Source organism: Talpa occidentalis, unplaced genomic scaffold, assembly GCF_014898055.3.
Source record: "Talpa occidentalis isolate TD23 unplaced genomic scaffold, MPIMG_talOcc4v2.1 talOcc4.2, whole genome shotgun sequence".
In the NCBI taxonomy this organism is placed as follows: domain Eukaryota; kingdom Metazoa; phylum Chordata; class Mammalia; order Eulipotyphla; family Talpidae; genus Talpa; species Talpa occidentalis.
In genome coordinates this window covers 38,928,347-38,950,251 of record NW_023602073.1, presented here as the reverse complement: position 1 = coordinate 38,950,251, position 21,905 = coordinate 38,928,347, and the positions used below count along the sequence as shown (strand labels likewise).

General features: G+C 45.3%; 1 long non-coding RNA gene across 1 annotated transcript; it reads left to right on the top strand.

Moving 5' to 3' along the window:
- Nucleotides 1–2,972: 2,972 nt before the first annotated feature.
- LOC119251223 (uncharacterized) lies at nt 2,973–18,730 on the top strand. Its single transcript, XR_008553125.1, has 3 exons — nt 2,973–3,190; nt 14,623–14,719; nt 17,990–18,730. It is a non-coding gene; the product is annotated as an uncharacterized LOC119251223 (long non-coding RNA).
- The last annotated feature ends 3,175 nt before the right edge of the window (nt 18,731–21,905 follow it).

Sequence of the window (21,905 nt, the reverse complement as noted above, 5' to 3'; positions counted from 1 at the left end):
ATAAAGAATGTTACAACCTCTGCTGAAGGGCAAATAAACCTCTGGCTGTTCTAGAGGAAAATGTAATGATCGTTATCTTCTTGCTCTAAAACATATGCTTTGTACTCTCAAGGTTTGCTTGTAAACATAAAATAAAGGGCTGCTGAGACCCTCAGCAGGATGTCTGCTCCCAGATCAAGTGTTTGCATGTCCTCACTCCCCCTCCCCCCTAATCCCTCCGATTCTTCCATGCCTTCTCATCCTATGGGAACCCCTGACAGGACAGTTTGCCAGAACTGGCTTCTGGCAGATGCAGAAAAAGACAAGCATTTTAGCGGTCTCCTTTCTTAGCCAGCCTTGCTCTGACACCAGGTGCAGACTCAGAGACTAAATTAAGGCCTGAGATCCTTCTAACACTTTGGACATAGCCTTCAGGCTACAATGACATGGAGGGGACTTGCTAGACTGAAAAGGAGAGGGAGAAAGACAAGAGAATGGCCCAGTATATGGCAGTTGCCATTGTCAAGGCCCTGTTCCCTCACTCACCCAAGTCCCCATGCGCCTCAGGGCATTCGCGTGCCTCAACCTCTTAATGGGCTGCCAGTTTGCTTCCACTGCCAGCAACCTGGACAACTCAGGGGAAGGAAGTTGCCCCCAGGGCCATGCCCTCAGTGCCATCACACAGGGCATTGAAAAGAGGGACTGTCCCACTCTCCAGAGAGGGAGGGACCAGCCCAAAACAGAGGCCAGGATGGGAGGACAGTCTTGATGGTCAGCTGCCTCTGACTATGGAGAACCTGGTGCAAGAGACCTTCTCTGAAGAAGCCCAGAGGTGAGACAGGAACTCCTGTTTAACTTCTATGGATAATCCTCGGGTGACCATAGAAGTGGCAGACAAAAATACCATCTTTTTGAAAATAATGGGCCATTTACTCTGCCTTGCTGCAATCTTTGGACTGACCTACTGATCGATTGTTCCCCTCACTAGTACTGATGGCCACCCTGAGCCAGGACACTGTACAGCACTGTTTCTTTGCTCACTACAAGGCCACATGTTTATGTTTTCTTCTTGCTTTCCTAGCTTCCTCTATTAGGACAGGGCATGGTGACTAAATCCAAACTAACAGCCTCGCCAGCCAGGATTGGCTCTCCCAGCTGCTTCTACACAAGACAGGAATAACACCAAGCCCTAATTCTCACTGATGCTGCAATCCCTCCAGGTGGTTGGGGAACTACAGTGCCAGGCTGAGGTGTCTTCGCCACCCCTCTTAGGGTGCAATTAAAGGAAACTCCTCTCTTCCTGATGGAACCACAACACCCCTCAAGCCAAAGCTGAACAATGCTCCTTGAATCCCCTAGTCTCAGTGGTTATGTAACACCATGGAGTGCTGGGCTCACTCATGAGTTGGCCCTCCTTACTCTTAAATCCTTAAAAACACAACTCCTGTCCTGGCTGTTTGTGGCAGGCTGCCCTACCCATGCTGTCTCTTGACAAGTTCTGGGTATTGGGGGAGACTTGCAAGAAGAGGGGAGTTCCTGTGCTCCCCTGAAGAGGGAAGTTGTACTTCCCAGAAGAGGGAGTTCTTGCACTTCCCAAGAAGATCTGAACTAGGGAGTCTCCATGGCAACGCCTGCCAATGGTCTCCTCTTTGTTCTTGGTTAATGCTAAAGTAAGTTAGTTATTAACTGGCCTGTGAAAACTCTATTCGGACCCAGACGTTAATTGATTTATTGTTCTTACACTTGAATCATTATCAAAGAAGGTACAAAATGCTAAAAGTACAGTTAGGAAAGAAATGTTTTGGTCCTGAGAACTATGGAGAACAAGCTGCCCTGAACCAGTTGTGCTTGGAAACCAGAGCCTAACGTGGGGGTGGTGTGTTTGCCCCAACAGAGCATTTCCTGGTGTATGTGAAAGGTCAACAGTTCGCAGGTTGTGTGGAGGTTAGGTATTTCTAGTTAAAAGTTAGACTTCTGTAAAATTAAAACAGTACTGATGAGTTACTTTAGACCACTTTGAAGTAATTGATAAATAGGGTAGATGAATTGAGTGCTAGGGAATGGGTTGATTTTAGTAACATAGCATAACAATGGACTTTCATGTCCACCCAAAATTAGGAAGGCTTGACAGGATGATTGATTGTTACTGAACATTGTACTGTCTTAGACAATCAATTATGCAGGAAAATGAGTTGTACTAAGGAGAGTAATTGTCCCTGTTGTTTTTCTTAATCATATTAAAGAAGTGTCCTTTTGAGAGATCAAGAGGGTCTCTGCATGTTCATGAGAAAATATGTAATGATTGTCTCTGTTCTGCTTTGATGCTTATGCTGATGTCATCTCCCCTTAAGGATAAAGACCTGCTGAGCCCCTCGGGAGGAGATACTTGCACCAGAGAGAGTGTCAGTGTCTCCTCACTACCTCACCTAACTCACTCCACTTCCCCTCAGCCCCTCAAGATTTCACCGACGCGTCCTCTCCTTTCTGAGGCCCCTGACACGCCATGTAGCTGGAGCTGGTCTCCAGCAGCTGTTCCCCCTTCTCATTCCCTTACTGAAAGTTTTTTTTTTTTCATTTTTCTCTTCACTTTTTTAGATCAACCCAGGAGGGTCCAGCGGATGCCCCATTGAGCCCGCAAGGTCCTCTTCCTCCTCCCTGGCCCCCGGGAGGCGGGGGTGAGGCAAGTATCGGATCTGGGGACCAGTCAGCGCATCCACGCGGCGGGGAGACGCGCTGCGAGAGAGTTCTCCCACGAAACACGAGGGAGACAGGGCGGCAGGTCCCTTGAGAACCTGGACCCGCAAGAGAAACCGGCGACGCGGCAAACGGCCCGGAGAGGAGAGTTGCAGGCACAGAGGCGGAGAGAGGCGAGCAGCAGACCCCGGCGCCTCCCCCACCATTAACTCCAGCGCGCCCCGCCCCGCAGAAGGGGAGGAAACCAGAACCGCCGCGGGACCCGCAGGACGCGAGCAGAAGGGAGGCGCCTCAGCGGCCACACCTGCGGCCAGGGGCGCTGTGGGGACCCGCCACGGCCGTGAGCCAAGGGCGCTGGATCATAACAGACTCGGCGCCCCCAGAGCAAGGCGGGGACCCCGCGGAGACCCGCCAACAGCCAAGGGCAGCCGGGAGCGCGGGAAGCACCGGCGGGTGCGGCTGCCCAGGTCCCCGCCCGCGCCCTGGGGCTGTGGGGAGACGCGGAGCCGGCGCTGGGGTGAGTCTCCGAAGCGGGGTTCACCCCTGGTGGACCCAACTCCTGGTCAGGGCGCACAGCCTGTGCTTGGGGCACAGACAGCAGCGCCCCATCCCGGGTCAGGGATGGGACAGGCCCGGCCAGGCTGGTCCTGGCGGCGGGGTCGGTGCCAACCGCAGGTCTCGTCCAGCTCAGCAGGAGTGAGATGCCCGCACAGCTGTTAGGGCGGAGGGGTGGCGGTTTAGGAAGTTTAAAGTCAATAGAGCTTTATATATTTGTTCCCGTGGGGGCAACTTGCTCTTTAGATTACCACTTTTTGTTTAATAAGTTGTGTTTTCAGGAGCCTATTGGCTCTTTTAACTATAAAGAGTTAAGTTCATCCGGTAGGGTTACCAGGGACGCCAGGCACATGGTGAATATTCCAAACTAGCAGGAGGAGTTAAAGACTTTGGAGATGGAAGCAGGTCCATTATCAGCTTTTATTGGTGATGGGATTCCCATCCCTGCAATGGCAGATAAAAGGTGGGTTTTTTTGTTTGTTTTGTATTTTAGTATGTTTAACAGTTTACCCTGCTTGGGCCGAGGCTTGAATTAATGCAGAGTAGATGTCTTTAAAGACATGAATATAATGTCTATTTGTCAAATACCATTATGGTGGAGACCTGAGGCCTCTATTATTTCTGTTAGGGGGAAAGGATGTCCTGAGCTAATTCCATACAGGCTTTGTGGACCCCACCCCCACTCCAGACCAAAGCCATCAGGACATTGGGAAAGACAAATCCCATCACCACCAAAGGGAAGGTGGCTGGGACCTGAGGGTGGAGCTAAGCAGTCAGGTTTGGTATAACACCAGACACGAGATCCTGGGGAGGACTACTTTTTGGCTCTCCCCCAGCTTGCTGCTCTCCAGCAGCTCTCAGAGTGCCATTGGGTTTCCAGGTTCAAGGATCAGGTAGGACGCATTTAAGACTTAATTTCCCTATTTTCTCCCTGAGTTGTACATTTTCCTTATTTCCTTTTCCCTTGTAAATAAACCTTTTATTAACCTTTGAGTGTGCCTGCAGTGGAGTATTAATAAGTCCCTGTTAAGCACGGGGGTGAGGACCCACAGCCAGGCAACCCGTTTTATATCGGGGCTGCCCTGTAACATTTCAACCTTTTGTAGCAGTGGCTAGAAGAGCCAATGGGCTGTTAGTTTGGAATTTGGTTATGATGCCCTGTCCCCATAGAGGAATAGGGAGGAATAGGAAGGAAGACTAAAATTTAATGTGTTATGTATTTTTATCAATATACCCAGATTGAACCAATTAGTTTTTTCAAGGAAAACACTTTTTAGGACAAAGACTTTAATATTTTCGAATTTTTGGTGTCAAGGAATTTGTCATATGATTAACAGACTTACAGATTTTTATAAAATAGCTAATTACTCAGAGTATAAGGCTTTTTAAGAATAGAGCTCTTTCTTTGATGAGGCTCAGCAATGCTGATAGGAAAAGAGTTTTTCTCATGTAACCTGAGGGTAAAAACACCAAAGATTTTAGATTATATAAACAGTCCTTAACTTGTCATCAAAAACTAGTGAGAGCAGTTTAAGGATACTTGAGTCCTTATTGCAGATGTAAATTAAAGTTTGGTTTTGCATAAGTCCACTACTGACACAAACCTTAAATGTTTCTATAGCAAGTCATTTTGTTATAGGACAGGGAGATGGGTAGCCCAAGCCCCGCAAACCTGCCTATTCTAAATGGGTTCTGCCATCCGCCGCATCAACACAAAACATATGAGACTTTAATGGGAAGGAACTTTAATACAACTAGGAAACAATACAGGTAAGGCAAAGAGTCTAGTTTCTAAATGAAGCACCCAAAGTTACCCGTCCCCTCGTGGGTAAAAGTCCATCCATATGGGATCGGCCCAGAACAAGGCCCCAAAGCCTGCTACAAGTCTAAAGCATCTTCCAGTGGGGACCCACAGAAAAGGGTCACAAACAACCAGACAAGCCCGGAAGGAAAAGAGCAAAATCAACATCAAGATAAAAGCTGCCATTGTCACCTCCCCACAGGTCTCACCCACATCTGTGTCACCCAGTCCACGACCAAAAGACAAGCGCAGTTTCTTTACGTGTCTCTAGGCTCCATGCGCCTCCTCCAGGTCTCCTGGCTCCATCCTGCTTCCTTCCTCAGTCTCTTTTTCAGCTTCTCCTCTTCCTGCTCAGCTCCACCCTCCCTTGGGTGGGGCAGGGAACCTCCCCCTTTCCTGGGGACCACCCTGTTACAATCCCCCTTTTAATTTTTATTCCACCATATCTATGGTGGCACAGATCTCAGGGTGTAATCTTAGGAGACAGTCTTTTTTCAGGGTTACAATGTGTGTAAGAGAAGCAACAATTAGTCAGCAGCATTGTCCATGAATGTCCAGTATGACAGTTTCATTACTTAAAATAGTCCATTATCCAAGCCAAAAGAAAAAAAAATCTGGAGCATTGGCTAAAACAAGATAGCAAATATATCAAAATCACAGGGAAAAAAATGTTAAAATGGTTCAACTTATGCAAAAACGAATTCTCTCAACCTTGATCCCAAACTTTAACAGCATAGCAAAAGTTTGCAAATTAAATCTACCTTTAAACCATTTTTCCTATTTTTGCATAAAATCACAGGGTAGAAATAACTAACAGCATTTTTTTAGCTGGCTTTGTTGAAATACTCCACACAGGATCAGAGCGAACCGGTGGCATCCAGTCGATGCATGCTTCAGGTATAAAGTTGGTCTCATCAGACTCCACCTGGGCTTTCCTCTTCTCGAGGGTACCAGGGCATTTTCGTTGGCCGGGGTTGTCCAGTCCTGCCAATGGAGGCAAGCTTCCTCACCTTCTTTGGAGGTCTCTGGAACCCTACAAACAAGGCAAACAGGTTCTCCTCTTCTTGGTTCAGCTCTTTTTCAACTTTCCGGAAGAACTCCACACAAAGCCACACAATCAAACTCGCGTCCAATTTTTTTGTTAAAACAGACAAAATCCCTATGGAAGTTATGCAAAAACAGACTCTAAGATAAGTAGCAAAATTACTACCACTATTTGTATGCTGTGTTGGTATCAAGGGGAGAGAAAATGTGACAAGTCAGCTTTGCTGGAAAAAAATTGCAACCTTTCTGCAGATCCTGGTTACTCAAAACAAAACAAAACAAAACAAAAATTTCGTGGATTCAGGACAGAATGCATAAAAAAAAATTTCCAGTATTATGTCAAAGAAACCTTAGTAAATGTCAGGTGTATTTCTAGGTCTATTCAGTCCTTTGTAGGAAAGTTTTTTTTTTACTCTCAACAGTTCCATCAATAGGAATCTGTTGAGACCTTTTCTCCCTATATTTCCGGAAACAATTTCTGTAGGTGTGAAACAATTGAATTATACAATATTACAAGGTGACAATCACCATTGACAATTTACATACATACCAGATACTGCTGTTAACATTTTGTACATACCAAAGTTTTACCATTTTCCCAAGTGACAATGCTTCCCTTCCAGTTTTACTTCATTAGGTAAAAGCCAAATAAAACAAATTCATCTAGTGCCTTCCCAGGAGGAAAGGGAGAAACTTCGTGGAGTGTCTCAGGAGCTCTACTGAGGTTCCACAAAATTTCCTTGCATCAGTCAAATGACAGGCTACCAAATTTGTACTTGAATTTAGATTTCTGGGAAGCTTTGCCATAAATATCAGAAAATTAACAGAAACAACAATATTTAATGTCTATGAAGGCACCGGCTTAGTTCAGTAGCACAATGTTGACAATCAAACCATAACCTTTATTTTTCTCATGACTGGAGACTTTTTTTTTTTCAACTTCTATGGGCACCATGTATACCAATTTGTCAATCACTGGAGGTCAAGACAGTTAGACACAAGGACATACAGACATACAACATATAGACAAAGACAGTTTTTTTTTTTTAGTTATGCCATGTAGAATATGTTATGTAACTGCAGTTTTACTCCATAGGCTCAGAAAAAAAAATATCAAAGTCCAAAAAAATGTGGAGTGTTGCTGGCAGAAAAATTTCCAGTTGTCATCCTGCAAACCTAAGACTTTGGAAATAGGAAGGAAAAGTTTTATTAATCACAGGAGTTACATGACCTTGTTTATCACCTTAGGGTTTTCAGTGTTGAAGACTTTTTATTAGAAGTCAATCCTGGGGTATTCTGTACAGCAACTGAAAGAATAAAAGTTAACTTTTAAGCAAAAGGAGTCATCTCTTGTTAGCCACCAAGCAGGCACTCCTTGGGTTTCCTGGAATAGAACCTGAAAAAGCAAAATCAAATTATCAGTAATTAACTTTCAATTAAAAGGAGTCATCTCCTTACTTCTGTTAGCCACTCTGGGACAGAAGCTGAAAGAGCAGATTAAACATCTAAGCACAAATTACACCTCCCCCACACTAGGGAGGGACAACAACAACACAGGTATGAAAACCTGGTACAGTTACATGATGCACCCTAAAGAGTGCTTTCCATAACAGACCTTCCTCAGTAGGAAGCAGAAACTTAGAATCTTGTCTTACACCAGCAATTGAACAAATCCAGTATTCAAAATGGCAAACATGCCCAAAACAAATTGTGTAGACAAAATTCACAGCAGCAAATCCTTTCAGACTCAGACAAAATCTTGTTAATTTTTCTGATCCAGACTTTGCAAAAATTCAAGTTATCTCCAAGAATCCATCAAGGCTACCAGCGATTACCAGTTACTGCTTAAGGCTACTCTTTCCTTAACACCCAGGCATACATTTGCTAATTAAAACACCAACGCTCCACAGTTACACCCTGTTACCACCCTGTTACAATTTGAGCACAGAACTGAAAGGTTCCGCGTGGTAAAGACAGGGAGAGCCAGGCTAAGCTTCCTCAAAGTGTTAGGAAAAGGCAGTCCCAAAGCAAATTCCATACAGGCTTTGTGGACTCCACCCCAGGTCAAAGCCAAAGACACTGGGATTTGGAGTTCCCAGTGTCTTTGGCTTTGACCTGGGTGGGGTGGAGTCCACAAAGCCTGTATGGAATTTGGTTTGGGACTGCCTTTTCCCCTAACAATTCTCTCCCTGTCCTATAACAAAAGGAAGGGAAAATTTACTGTGGCCGGACTTCACAGACCCAAGGTGGGGGTCCGTGAAGCCGCACACGTTGTCACGGGAGGCAGGCTTTTATAGGGTGAGGAGAGGTCAGGTGGGAAACTGGGTTTGAATTGCGGGGGAAGGGGAAAGTTCGTAGTGTGCAAAAAGAATTGTAGGGCAGAGTGAGTTTCTTTGTCAGAAAAGATTTTTAGGGCTGGGAAGAGGGGGGGGGATGGAGGTTCATTGTCTGAATTCTCTAGAGAGGCTTTCCCATTCCTGTTCCCAGGTGGGCTGCCTGGTGAATTTTTGCATTCCTGCCTCCTGCATGGACCTTTCACCAGCCTTTTTTTTTTTTTTTTTAAGCTCTATGTATGTATGTATTTATATTTATACATACATGCAAGACTGGGTACAGTCAGAAGCGCTGGGTACAGTCAGAAGAACACAGCAGGAGAGGTCTGCGTGCCATGTGGGACCCTCGCCCGGCAGGCTGGGATAGAACCGGCTCTGCAGAGGCTGCGGGCAGCTTCGCAACCCAGCGCCACCGGGGAGGCCCTGATGCCATCCTTTTGTAACAGGGTGGTCCCAGGAAAGGGGGAGGTTCCCTGCCCCACCCAAGGGAGGGTGGAGCTGAGCAGGAAGAGGAGAAGCTGCAGAAGAGACTGAGGAAGGAAGCAGGATGGAGCCAGGAGACCTGGAGGAGGCGCATGGAGCCTAGAGACACGTAAAGAAACTGCGCTTGTCTTTTGGTCATGGACTGGGTGACACAGATGTGGGTGAGACCCGTGGGGAGGTGACAATGGCAGCTTTTAGCTTGATGTTGATTTTGCTCTTTTCCTTCCGGGCTTGTCCGGTTGTTTGTGACCCTTTTCTGTGGGTCCCCACTGGAAGATGCTTTAGACTTGTGGCAGGCCTTGGGGCCTTGCTCTGGGCCAATCCCATTTGGATGGACTTTTACCCACGAGGGGACGTGTAACTTTGGGTGCTTGATTTAGAAACTAGACTCTTTGCCTTACCTGTATTGTTTCCTAGTTTTATTAAAGTTCCTTCCCATTAAAGTCTCCTATGTTTTGTGTTGATGCGGCGGATGGCAGAACCCATTTAGAATAGGCAGGTTTGCGGGGTTTGGGCTGCCCCTCTCCCTGCCCTATAACACTTTTGTTAGGAGAAAGAGTGAAGCTTCTTTCTTTGGCTGCTTCCTGCTGGAGGGGGCAAAGACCAGGTGGGGGCTCAGGCCTGCTTATGAGGGTCTTCTGCAGGGATGCGAGAATGTGGGTGGAGAAGGAGTTGGTTAAAGGTGGTAGGAGACATTTACTGAATGTGAGCCTGTATGAATTTTAGGAGGCAAGGAGCAAAAAGAAAAAAAAGGTGATCATTAGTATTGGCCCCAAGAGTGGGAGGAGCCATGATTTTGAAACCATGTCAGCGGAGAGTTGGAGCCCCCCGCTTTCCCTTTCCATGTCTTTGCGTAGTTTCATGAAGGCTTCCACACTTTGTTCTACAATCCCTGACTCACGGATACAGTAACAACATTCTTCCCTGAGGAACAGGCAGGTGTCCCCTTATCAGCTGTTCACATGTCCAGAGCCCAATGGTTTTGGAGAGTGGCGTGTGCCAGGAGGGGAGCTGTCTTTGTGATGATGCTAAAGACACAGAGGGTTTTTCTAAGGAGGTGTCTATTCGTTAACCGAAATGTTAGAAGTGCAGGAATGAAAGCCCACAAGGGCGTCAGTTTGCTAGCAGGGGTAGCTGTGATTGGAGTCCCATAGGGGGACTGAGAGTTGGGGAGTCTGGCAAGCAGCGTCTGTTATCTTGGTCATTAATCTCAATAATTGGAGCTGCTGCCAGTAGAGGCCTCTGAAGGGAAGCGCAGAGGAAACAAGAGGAGGTATTAGTCCCAAAAGAGTCATTTAGGAAGAGCATAGCATTTTGGATTATATGAATCCAGGTTGAGGGTGTCTCCGTCTTTTCTGATGATGTTAGCTGATTTTGTAGGACTTGCTCTGAATGGAGGATGTCCTGGGAGACTTGGACTGTGGCATTTTGTGTCGGGACATATTCCCTTGAGATGGACAATGTTGCCACTGGGTAATGTACACTGTGGATTGGACTCCCTGTACCCCACGTTGATCTTGATGTCCTTTTGTGAAGTGCGGGGTTCTTGGGTTCACTCTTGAAAGGTTTCACCAGAGCTCCCGTTTCAGAGTTTCCGAGGAGAGTTTCGCCATGAGACAGGGACATTAGTCATATATAAAGACCAGGTTTATTAGGGTAAGGGAAAGATACAGGTTTTGCTAAGAGAGGCCTGCATGGTTGCAGGCAGTCGGTCTTGAGGAGAGCTGCCTCCCCCGAGGGAGGTCAATGAAGAGAAGTCCCGGCATGGTACAGGTCGGTCACGGGCAGGCAGGAGGCTGCTGCCCTGCAGAGGGAGAGAGTTGGGAAAGGAAGCACCTGCATAGTCACAGGTGGGCAGTGGGAGTGCTGCCCCGAGCCTGTGCAGAGACTCCACCAGTTTAGTCCTTTTCTTTTTTGGAGGGGTCACTCCTCCTCCGTGGAGTGGCCTGCTTGTTGCTGATGTTGGGTAACAGGCAAAACAAGAAAGGGACCAGAGATTCCAGGGTGGGCCCAATCTCCATATCTTTCCCCTCAGGTCTGTGCTCCACTCCCTAGAGCACTTGATCCTGTTTGGGTCTCCTGCCTGGTGCCTAAGGGTCACGACCTCTACAGGGGTTAATGGTCATGTTATTCCCCTCCACTCCCACCTCCTTGTGTGAGTTAGGTTTTAGTCTTGTGAGGCCTCCTTTCCAGTTTTTCTATTCTTGTCCTCCATCATTCCCCGCCCAGACCTAACTAACTTATAAAGTTTAGGCTAAAATATAACCAATTGATTAAAGCAAAAAACAGAAGGCTATTATATAGAAGACATTATCTATAGTATATTGTTTTAATATTGATTGGATATTAAGGAACCAAGGAGGGCGTTAATGCCAGGCAAGCTGCACTGACTCTTCCCTAGCGTCCAGCTCTCAATTAAGGGAGGAATTCTCCTAATCTAAACAGTTTTCTACCTATTACTCTTGATACCGGAATTGTCAGGCCTAGTCTCTCAGCCAGGAACGGATCCCAGGCTGCAGGGCAGCGCTGAGCTCCGGCCACTAGACCCCGGGGAGGCCACTAGACCCCCACGGGTTGGTGTCACATGAAGCCGCAGCAGGAGCTTCGCAGACGCTCAGGCAAGCAAGCGAGAAGAGGCAGGTTTGTTCAGAGAAAGAAAAAGTTTATTGAGGAGAAAAAGAACAGAAATAAAGGGGAACTCCCAGGCCTGGGAGGGGCAAGGAAGCCAAAGTGGAGTCCTGTCTCAGGGAATATAGATCTTCTTTCCCTCATTATTCTAAAGCTCCACCAGTCTCTTTGTGATTGGTTAGTTCTCTGCTGTCTCACTTAATTTGCTACTGAGTGGGGGATCTTCACATCTTATCTAACAGCTTTCTCTTTCCCCATTTGTTACATCTTTATCTTTATGGCCCAGTCCTCTGGATGAGCATCCCTGCATTGAAGTTAAACAGCTGCCCTTCTAAGTTGTCCATAAATTAAACCACTCTCCATTTCTCCAATCTCCGCCTCCCTTTACCACCTGAAGGAAACCAGGACCAGCGTTAACAATGTTGTCCTTGGTCCTGGCATGTTTGTTTTTCCTAGTGGAATTGGTTACTTTCCCTTGGTTGTCCTTATCTCTGAAGCCTCCCTAAATTCTTCCGAGGTCCCCTCCTGCACTGTCCCTGAAACTGCCTAATTCCTAGCTTGCCCTGTGTCTCACTCTTCTACTTATCTAGTCAGCCTAGTTTCCGTATCTAATTTTATGATCAAGAGAAAATTCCTTTCTCTGTAAGATTGCTGATTGTTTGTAGCTATAAGGAATTACAAACATTTTATCAGAGGCAGGGCCAAAGATGGTTATAGCTAGCTCAACCAGTCACAAAATTGCTGTTGACTTATTCTTGAATGCATACTCTAACAGCTACCATACCAACTGCTACATCCATGGGAATTAGCCCTAAATAAACAGGAATAATTTAGCAGGAGTCAGCTATGGCTTCTCCTGGCTTATCAGGCGTTTTCTTACACTTGGGGCCTGGCTCACCTCTGACCCTCAACTGTTATTTTTAAGTTTAAAGTAAAAGAATTTCCTTCTCCAATTAGCCCTTGCCTCAAAAGACCACATCTCCATACTAAAGGACTTGGCCAAGGGATGTTTATGGCCTTTTGTTCTCAGAGGTTTTTTCACTTGTTAATGTAAGACCCAATGTTGAATTGCTGCCTTTTGGCAGAGAACTACTAATTTTATAAAAAATGTAATATTTGTATCATGCAGTGCCATTTGCCATCAAATTGGTTATTCAGTGATTGATCAGTATTTGCAGTTTTACTTAAATGCGTATTTTAGCAATGGTAGAAACTAGCCATAGACAAATGAGGAGAATCTAGCGGGAGTCAGCTAAGGAGATTCCTGACTTTTCTGGAATCCGCCCCTGCCCGGAACTTTGTCAGACCACAGGAGTAGCATGGCTCCCCACAGTGGGTCATTTGGAGTCCAAGGAGTAGGGCATCCTGGGCAGGCTGTTCCTTTTGTATGGATCGGCTGTTTTGCTTGGAGGACTTTAAACTTGAAGAGCTTCTTCTAGGTTAGAAGAAACAAATTTGATTAGGAGATTGTGTTAGGGGGAAAAGGATGTCCTAAAGCTAATTCCTTACAGGCTTTGTGGACTCCACCCCCACCCCAGGCCAAAGCCAAAGACACTGGGAACTCCAAATCCCATCACCACCAAAGGGAAGGTGGCTGGACCTGAGGGTGGGCTTAAGCAAACAGGTTGGTATAAGGCTAGACACATGGGCTTTGGAGGGTCCTCCATTTTGGCTCCCCGCCAGCTCGCAGTGTCCGGCCAGCTCTGAGAGTGACTTTGGGTTTCCAGGTCGGCGGATTGGGTAGGACACTTTAAAGACTTTATTTCCCTATTTTCTCCCTGAGTTGTACATTTTCCTTATTTCCTTTTCCCTTGTAAATAAACCTTTAATTAACCTTTTGTGTATGCCTGTAGTGGAGTATTAATAAGTCCCTTTTAAGCGCGAGTGAGGAACCACAGCCAGGCAACCCCTTCAATATCGGGGCTGTCCTATAACACAGGCATGGGACCCATTCCTGAAAAGTCCGGAATCTCGTTAGCTGACTCCTGCTAGATTCTTCTTTGTTTATGGCTGATTCTTCTGAATATGGCAATTGTTAATACACATATTTGAAAAGTAAACTGCAAATGTTGCATGACCAAATACTAAATAACTAATTTGATGACAATGGCACTGCATGATATAAACAGTACATTTTGAAACAATTAGTATCTTTCTGCTTGGAAGCAGTGATTTAAATTTTGGTCTGACAAAAACAAGTGATATGTCACACCTGAAAACCTCTGGGAACTAAAGGCTGTAAACATTCCCGGCCAAGTCTTTGACATAGATTTGTGGTCTTTTAAGGCAGAGACCATATGGAGAGGTTAGAGATAGCAGTTGGTTGATAGTTGAAATTAATTGATACTTGAAGTTAGAAAAAAGTTAGTTGACAAGATAAATGAAGAAGCAATATATGGAGAGGAGCCTTGAAGTTAGGGATAGCAGTTAGTTGACAAGATAAATAAAGAAGCAATAGGTAAAAAATATTGCCTTGAGAAAGTAAAAGGAGTTTCCTTTTAAAGCTTGGGCATAGAAAAAGGTCAGTGCAAGTTATGCGGCACTGAGATTCTTTGGTTTTTTAATTCCTTTTAATAACTTACTACTTTTTATTAAATTAGAATAAATCAGTTATTGGAATGAAAAGTTTTGATTTTAGCAGCAATTGGATTTGATTACCAATATATAAAGTGATTGTTTTTTAATGTTTAAGATTTAGGAATTTTATAAATTACGATTAATTAGTAATTTAGCAGTTATAAAGGAGTTAAGTTTTAGTCATATACATTTTTTGTTGCTTTGCTGTATTTAGCATTAACAGAATGATTACTGGGCAGTGGAAAATAAATGATTGTTAGTGGACATTTTGTGTGATAATTGTATTTACCTTTAGAACAAAATGAAATGGCTACTATCACCTCAGCAAGGGGTCATCTGTCCCCAGGCTGATTTTGAAAGTGTGTCAAGGTTGTTAGTCTTTTTTACTACTTGAAAGCACTGGCTTATGTACTCCCATGGCTTGCTTGAGATGTATAAATAAAGAGCTGCTGAGACCCTCAGTAGGAGATACTTGCACCCTGATCAAGTGTCTGTGTCTCCTCATTTCCTTTCCTCTCACCCCCTCAGATTCGTCCATTCAGTCTCGTTGGTGCAGGAACCCCTGACATAACAGTTTGCTGGAGCTGGCTCCCAGCAAGTATCACCTGGAACAGGGACCTGTAAGGTAAGCTTCCTTTAGTCAGGGACAGCTAGGATTTTGCTCATGGGCTAGCACCACCCCTCTGCAAAGAGAAGCAGAGTTAGGGGAGCAATAATCAGAGAACTAGTTTGAGAAGTCATGGGCGACAAGGAATCAAAGGAAAGACGACTCTTTATTGATATTATTAACCATATGCTTGCAAAAAAGGGTATAGCAATTGCTCATGCCCCATTCATCAAATTTTTAGCTTTTGTGGAAGAGTGTTGCCCTTGGTTTCCAAGAGGCGGCAGTCTTGATATAGAAATATGGAATAAAGTGGGAGAGGAAATGAGGCGATATTATTCTAATTATGGATCTGAAAACGTGCCGTTGGAAGCATTTGCATTGTGGGGACTTTTGAGAGACATATTGGATCCTTTACCTGGTCCTCAAGTTCTTGACAAAAAATTAAAAGAAATTCATAACGCTACCTCTACCAAGGAGACGCCATTATTACATAAATCAGCCTCTCAGGTTTTAGCAGTAAAACGATCTGATACAAAAGATGAGGAGGAGGCTAAATGGGACGATAAGCGAAAAGTTGATCAGTTCCCCCCAAAAGGTGAAGTGGTCCTTGAGGAAGAGGCCACAAAATATAAACATGCTCGGCATTTTCCAGTTAATGCCACAGCCCCTGATTACAATGCATTAGCAAATTTGCCTAAGCCTGAAAAAACCCTCAGAAGAAAATCTTAGCCTGTAAACAAACCCCACCTCCTTTTTGTAAGTCAGGCTTTGCAGGAGCAATGCAGGAGGCTATTCGGGAAGGAGATTTTACTTTTAAATGTTCTCCTGTTACATTTGTGGACGATGAGTTCAGTGACCCACAGTGGGAACCTATCCCATATAAACTTTTAAAAGAATTGAAAACTGCAGTGACTGAGTATGGCCCTATTTCGCCTTATGCTTTACATCTAGTAGAGGTGATTGGAGGAAGGTGGATGACCCCTCATGATTGGCATCAAACGGCAAAATCTTGTTTACCACCTGGAGTGTACTTGTTATGGAAAGCTAATTATGAAGATGAGGCCAGACAAATGATAAAACGAAATACAAAGAGTGGAGATAAGACAGTTACTATTGAGATGCTACTGGGTCAGGATGATTGGCTTTTTGGCCAAAATCAACTTAATTTGCCCACCCGGGCTTTACAGCAGAGTACACAGACAGCCATTAATGCATGGAGACAGTTACCATCTGGAGAAATCAAAACTGCTGGCTTACGTAATACAAAGCAAGGTCCAGAAGAGCCTTATCAGGATTTTTTGGCAAAACTTATTGATGCTGTCCAAAAGGTTACTACTAATGAAGAAGCTGCAGACGTAATTATTAAACAATTGGCCTTTGAAAATGCTACAATGGCTTGTCAGACCTTAATCCGGCCTATCCGAAAAACTGGCAGTTTAGATGATTTTGTTAAAGCCTGTTCTGAGATTACACCATCATATTTACAAGGAATAGCAATAGCTGCTGCTCTTCAAGGACAAACCAGTAGTCAATGGTTTGCTAATTTAAACAGCCCCAAGGGAGATCAAAACAGTGGAAAAAATGTTAATGCCTGCTACTCATGTGACCAGCGGGGACACTTTAGTCGTAATTGTCCCAATAAAATGAAAAAATCGGCTTCAGGTCGAATTTGCTTTCAATATCCTAACAATATGGCTCTTCCAAATAGTGTGTGCCCACGCTGTAATAAAGGATTTCATTGGGCTAAAGACTGTAGATCTAAATTTCATCAAAATGGAACTTTGTTGCCCCCTATTGGACAAAAAAATAATGATGTCAATCCTAATCTGCCTGCCACTCGGTCACCTGGTTCGGGAAACTGGGTGAGGGCCCAACCCAGGCCCTTCAAATAATTGGGAACCCCAGCAATCCATTTACCAATGCAGGACAGTATTCAGCCTCCTCAGGGCCATTCCAGGTAGTGCAGTACTGGACTTGTGTTCCACCTCCACAGCAATATTAACCTCAGATCAATCTTGTACTGCAGTGGCTACCGGCGTTCATGGGCCACTCCCTAAAAACACCGTGGGGCTTGTTTTGGGTAGAAGCTCTACCTCATTGCAAGGCATTAAAGTTATACCTGGTGTTATTGATTCTGACTATACTGGGGAGATTAAAATCATGTTAGACTCCCCTACTAAAACAATTCAAATTCGTTCAGGACAAAGAATAGCACAGTTAATTCTACTACCATTAATTTCTCTTGGTAATTCTCCAGTATCTGACCACCCAAGAGCTGATTCTGGCTGTGGATCTAGTGATATGGCCTTTTGGGTACAGAAAATGCTCGTCTGGTCACTATGGTGTTCATTACCCATAGTGCCCCAGACAAAGAAAAAGTTAGCTAAGGTGGACAGTGTCACAGAGATGAGTCCGTCCCAGGTAGCGGATTTAGCATTTAGGGTTTATAATAATAGAGAGGACAGGAGACCGAAACCTGCGACTGTTTTCGTACCAAAAGACCACAGAACAGGGGTTCAGGGAAACAGTAATGGACAGAAACGTGAACCCCTAGGAAGAAATCAGTGTTCCAGATTACAGGGAAGAGGCAGACGCAATAATTACAGAAGGCAGGATAGAATACTGAGAACACCACGATATGATGATTCACACAGGGGTTACAGGAGGAATATAGAAGGAGTACACAGAACCAGGAACCAAGGAGAGAGGAAAGAAATGTTAGCACAGAGTAGAGGCTCAGATGATGATAGGGAATACAGACAGAGAAGGAATCGAGAGCCCAGTACAGAGAATAGGAGACAAGTGATAGCACAGAGTAGAGCCTCAGGTGAAGATAGGAGGGAATATAGACAGAGTAGAAGGAATCTAGAGCCAAGTGCAGAGGAAAGGAGACAAATGATAGTTCATGGAGAAGGTTCAGATGCAGAATAAGGGTGCCTGGGGCTCCACTAGATCTAAAGAAGCCCATTAGAATAACCCCCTCAGAGCCCCGGGTAACACTCGCTCTGGGGGATCATCTGATTGCTTTCTTGGTGGACACTGGAGTGACATACTCAGTTTTGAATTCAAAATTAACTAAAATGAGCAAAGAGACTGTAGCAGTCACTGGAATTATGGGAAGGCCACAACAGAACGCCTTCTTACAACCTTTGGAGTGCCGGCTGGGCACCACACAGCTCCAGCATAGCTTCCTATAAATGTCCAATCCCTCTGCTTGGTCGTGATCTTTTAAGTAAGCTCAACACATGAATTATATTCTCACCAAAACATCAGAGGCTTCACCTACAGGTACTTCCAGAGCAGGCTCTGCGGTTCCAGATGTTACTTACTCAAGATGTTCCACCGAAAGGTGAACTTTTACCACCAGAAATTGTTGAAAGAGTAAGTAAATGGGTATGGGCTGATGGGACCCCAGGACATGCGAAACATGCAGAGCCTGTAAAGATAGAAGTGATAGAGGAGAGCAAAACCCCAAGGAGGAAGCAATACCCCTTAAAGGAGGAGGCATTGTGGGAAACTGAGCCAGTATTGAAAAGGTTCCTTCAATCTGGACTCATTCGGCCCTGCTGCTAACCATACAACACCGTACAACACCATACAATTCTGCCAGTGAAGAAACCCCATACAGGCGAGTACCATTTTGTCCAAGATTTAAGGGCCATTAATGACATTGTTCAGGATTTACATCCCACCGTGCCTAATCCCTACACCTTATTAACTGCCATACCTGGTGACTTCGGGTGGTTTTCAGTATTAGACCTTAAGGATGCCTTTTTCTGTATCCCAATAGATGCCCAGGATCAACTGCTTTTTGCCTTTGAGTGGCAAGACCCTAAGAGCACTCTCCAGTATTGCTGGACTGTGCTTCCACAGGGGTTTAAGAACTCCCCAACTATTTTTGGGGAAATACTGGCCAGCCAGGGATCTCAGGAAGGTTCAATTAAACCAGGGCATCAAAGTCCCCAGCAACCGGCGACAGTTGCGCAAATTTTTGGGTATGGCTGGGTTTTGCAGGATTTGGATTCCTATCTTTGGATTAATTGCAAACCCTTATATGATGCTCTCAAAGGCCTGGACTCTGAATCTTTGTCTTGGACCCCAGAATGTCAAAAGGACTTTGATGAAATAAAAGTAAAGTTGATCTCAGCACCAGCATTAGGGCTTCCAGATCTTAGGAAGCCATTCAGACTTTATGTACATGAGAGACAGGGGGTTGGCCTTGGAGTGCTAATCCAATTGTTGGGGCCAGAAATGCAGTCTGTTGCATATATGTCCAAACAATTGGACCACACCACTAAGGGATGGCCTCCATGTTTGCATGCCGTAGCTGCCACTTGTGACCTCCTACACAAGTCAGAGAAGTTTACATTGGGTCAGCCCATCACTGTGTGTGTGCCACATCAGGTCTTGACATTGCTGGAGCAGAAGGGTGGACTTTGCTTGACTGCCGGGAGAATGGGAAAATATCAAGCAGCTCTGTTGGACAATCCTAATGTGAAGCTGCAGGTTTCTAATTCCCTGAATCCCGCCACACTGCTTCCAAGCAATGCAGACGGACTTGAGGATGACACTTTAATCCATAACTGTTTAGAAACCATAGACACAGTGTATGCCAGCCGACCAGATCTGACTGACCAGTCTCTGCCAGATCCAGAGTGGGAGCTATTTACAGATGGCAGCAGCTTCATGAACCAAGGCCATCGATGTGCTGGATACACAGTGGTGACGCTCTAGAACACTGTGGAGGCCAAGGCTCTTCTGGCAGGTACATCAGCGCAAAAGCTGAATTAATAGCCCTGACCCGTGCATTGGAACTCTCAAAAGGTAAAAGAGTCAATATATTTACTGACTCCAAGTACTCTTTTATGATTCTCCACATGCATGGGCCATTTGGAAGGAGCGGGTACTTCTTACTGCCAGTAACAAGGATGTCAAACACCCATTAGAAATCCTGGCCCTGTTAAAGGCAGTAGCTTTACCATCAGCTGTTGCTGTGATGCATTGTCCTGGCCACCAAAGGGTGAGTCTGACATGGCAAAGGGCAACAGGGCAGCCGATCGGGTGGCTAAGGCGGCTGCCCGTTCTGCCCATTCTGCCCTCCAGGGTGCACTCATCCCTCTTGTGGCCCTGACTCAGTATGCTCCTGAATACACAGAGTGGGAGGAGGAGAGAGCTCGTGCATGGGGATTTACTGAGTTTGACCCCAGTTCCACTTGGAGAGTAAACTCCCATGGGATGATACTCCTCCCGAAGGCCCTGGTATATCTGGTGCTAAAACATCTTCACGAAGGATCTCACTATGGGAGAGATGCCTTATTAGAAACAGTGCGCCCATATTTGAAGGGCCCTTATTTACACAAAATAGCAAGGGATTACCGGGGTTCTTCTACTATGTGCCAGGAATAACCCCAAGACTCCCACCCTAAAGCCATTGGGGTTCAGTATCGGGGCAAGTTCCCTTTGGAGGACTGACAGGTGGACTTAACACAAATGCCTAGAACAACAGGCAACTTCAAATACCTCTTGGTTTTTGTGGACGCGTTCTCAGGATGGGTGGAAGCATTTCCCACAAAGACAAATCTTCCGAGGTTGCAAAACAGCTGCTGAAGGAGATAATCCCTCGCTTTGGGTTGTCCGACTCCATCCAGAGTGATAATGGACCAGCATTTTTCTCTGATGTCACTCATGCAGTAAGCAGTGTGCTACAGATCAACTGGAAATTGCATGCTGCATGGAGACCGCAGTCTTCTGGGCAAACAGAAAAGATGAACCGCGGGCCTCCCCGGTGGCGCATCGGTTGAGCGCTGGGTTGCGAAGCTGCCCACGGTCTCTGCGGCGCCAGTTCGATCCCCGGCTGCTCCCCGCCACTAGAGGAGGGTCCCACATGGCGTGCAGATCTCTCCTGCCGCCCTCTGCTCCCCTCAGCAGTGAACTTCGGTCCTTCTGCCTGTTCTGCTCCCCACTCTGGCTCTGGTGAATTCTGTCACCCTCCCGCGCTTCTGACTGTACCCAGTGCATGTATAAACAAACAGACAAATAAATCATAAATTAAAAAAAAAAAAAAAAGATGAACCACAGCTTGAAGAAAACCTTGGCAAAACTGTGCCAAAAAACACAACTTCGTTGGGACCAGGTACTATCCCTTGCCCTCCTCCGCATAAGAGTGGCACCTAGAAGTGGGCTACAATTAAGCCCCTTAGAAATTGTGTTTGGAAGACCTTTCCAGGCCTCAGTTCTGAAACCCAGTCCGGAAATAGCACAAGATTGCCGGATCACACAATATGTGAACACATCAGGAGGTTCTGGCAGTAATTCACAACTTTGCAGCCTTGAGGATCTCTATGCCTCCTGATCAACCATTGCATCCCTTCAGACCTGGAGATCAGGTCTTACTGAAGACTTGGCAGAGCGGGGATGCTCAAAACCAGCTGTCAAAAAAATGGACTGGTCCCTATGATGTTTTGCTGAGCACACATACTTCTCTGAAACTTGCAGATATAAAACCCTGGGTACATCATTCCAGATTTAAGAAAGCCCCAGGAGGAACTGACCCAGAGACGAAGTCCCAGTGGTCTTGTGAACCCATTGAGGACTTGAGATATTTGTTTAAGAGACAGACAAAAACTTGAATGTTACTGACTTCTTCTCCAGTTATTGTTGCAGGATACCCAAGGACTCACTTTTCTGAAGAAACCCTGAGAAAACTAACATGCTCTAACCAATCTTCTTCCTTTCAAAGTTTAGGAGATGTGAAATAGCATCCAGGATCACGCATATCGTGGCAGTATATATATTTTTTAACACAGAAAGCTTTTGATCTTGATTTTGGTATTTTCTTTTAACTTTTGTTTTTAACTTTTGAGTTTTTTTTTTCTTTTCTCTGCTTGTTTTTGTTACTTTGGCCTATGAGTGAAACTGCAGTTGTATGAGATATCCGACATGTGATAAATGGTAACTAAAGAGCTCTTTGTGTCTATATGTTGTATGTATGTATGTCCTTTCCTTGTGTCCTTGTCTTGGCTCCAGTGGTAGACAAATTGGTATACATAGTGCCCATGCACATTGGGAGGGGGGGAAAGAGTCTCCAGTTATGAGGAAACACAAAAGATGGTTTCATTGTCAACATTGTACTACTGAACTAAGCTGGTGCATTCACAGATATTGAATATTGTTTCTGTTATTTTTCTGATATTTATGGCAAAGC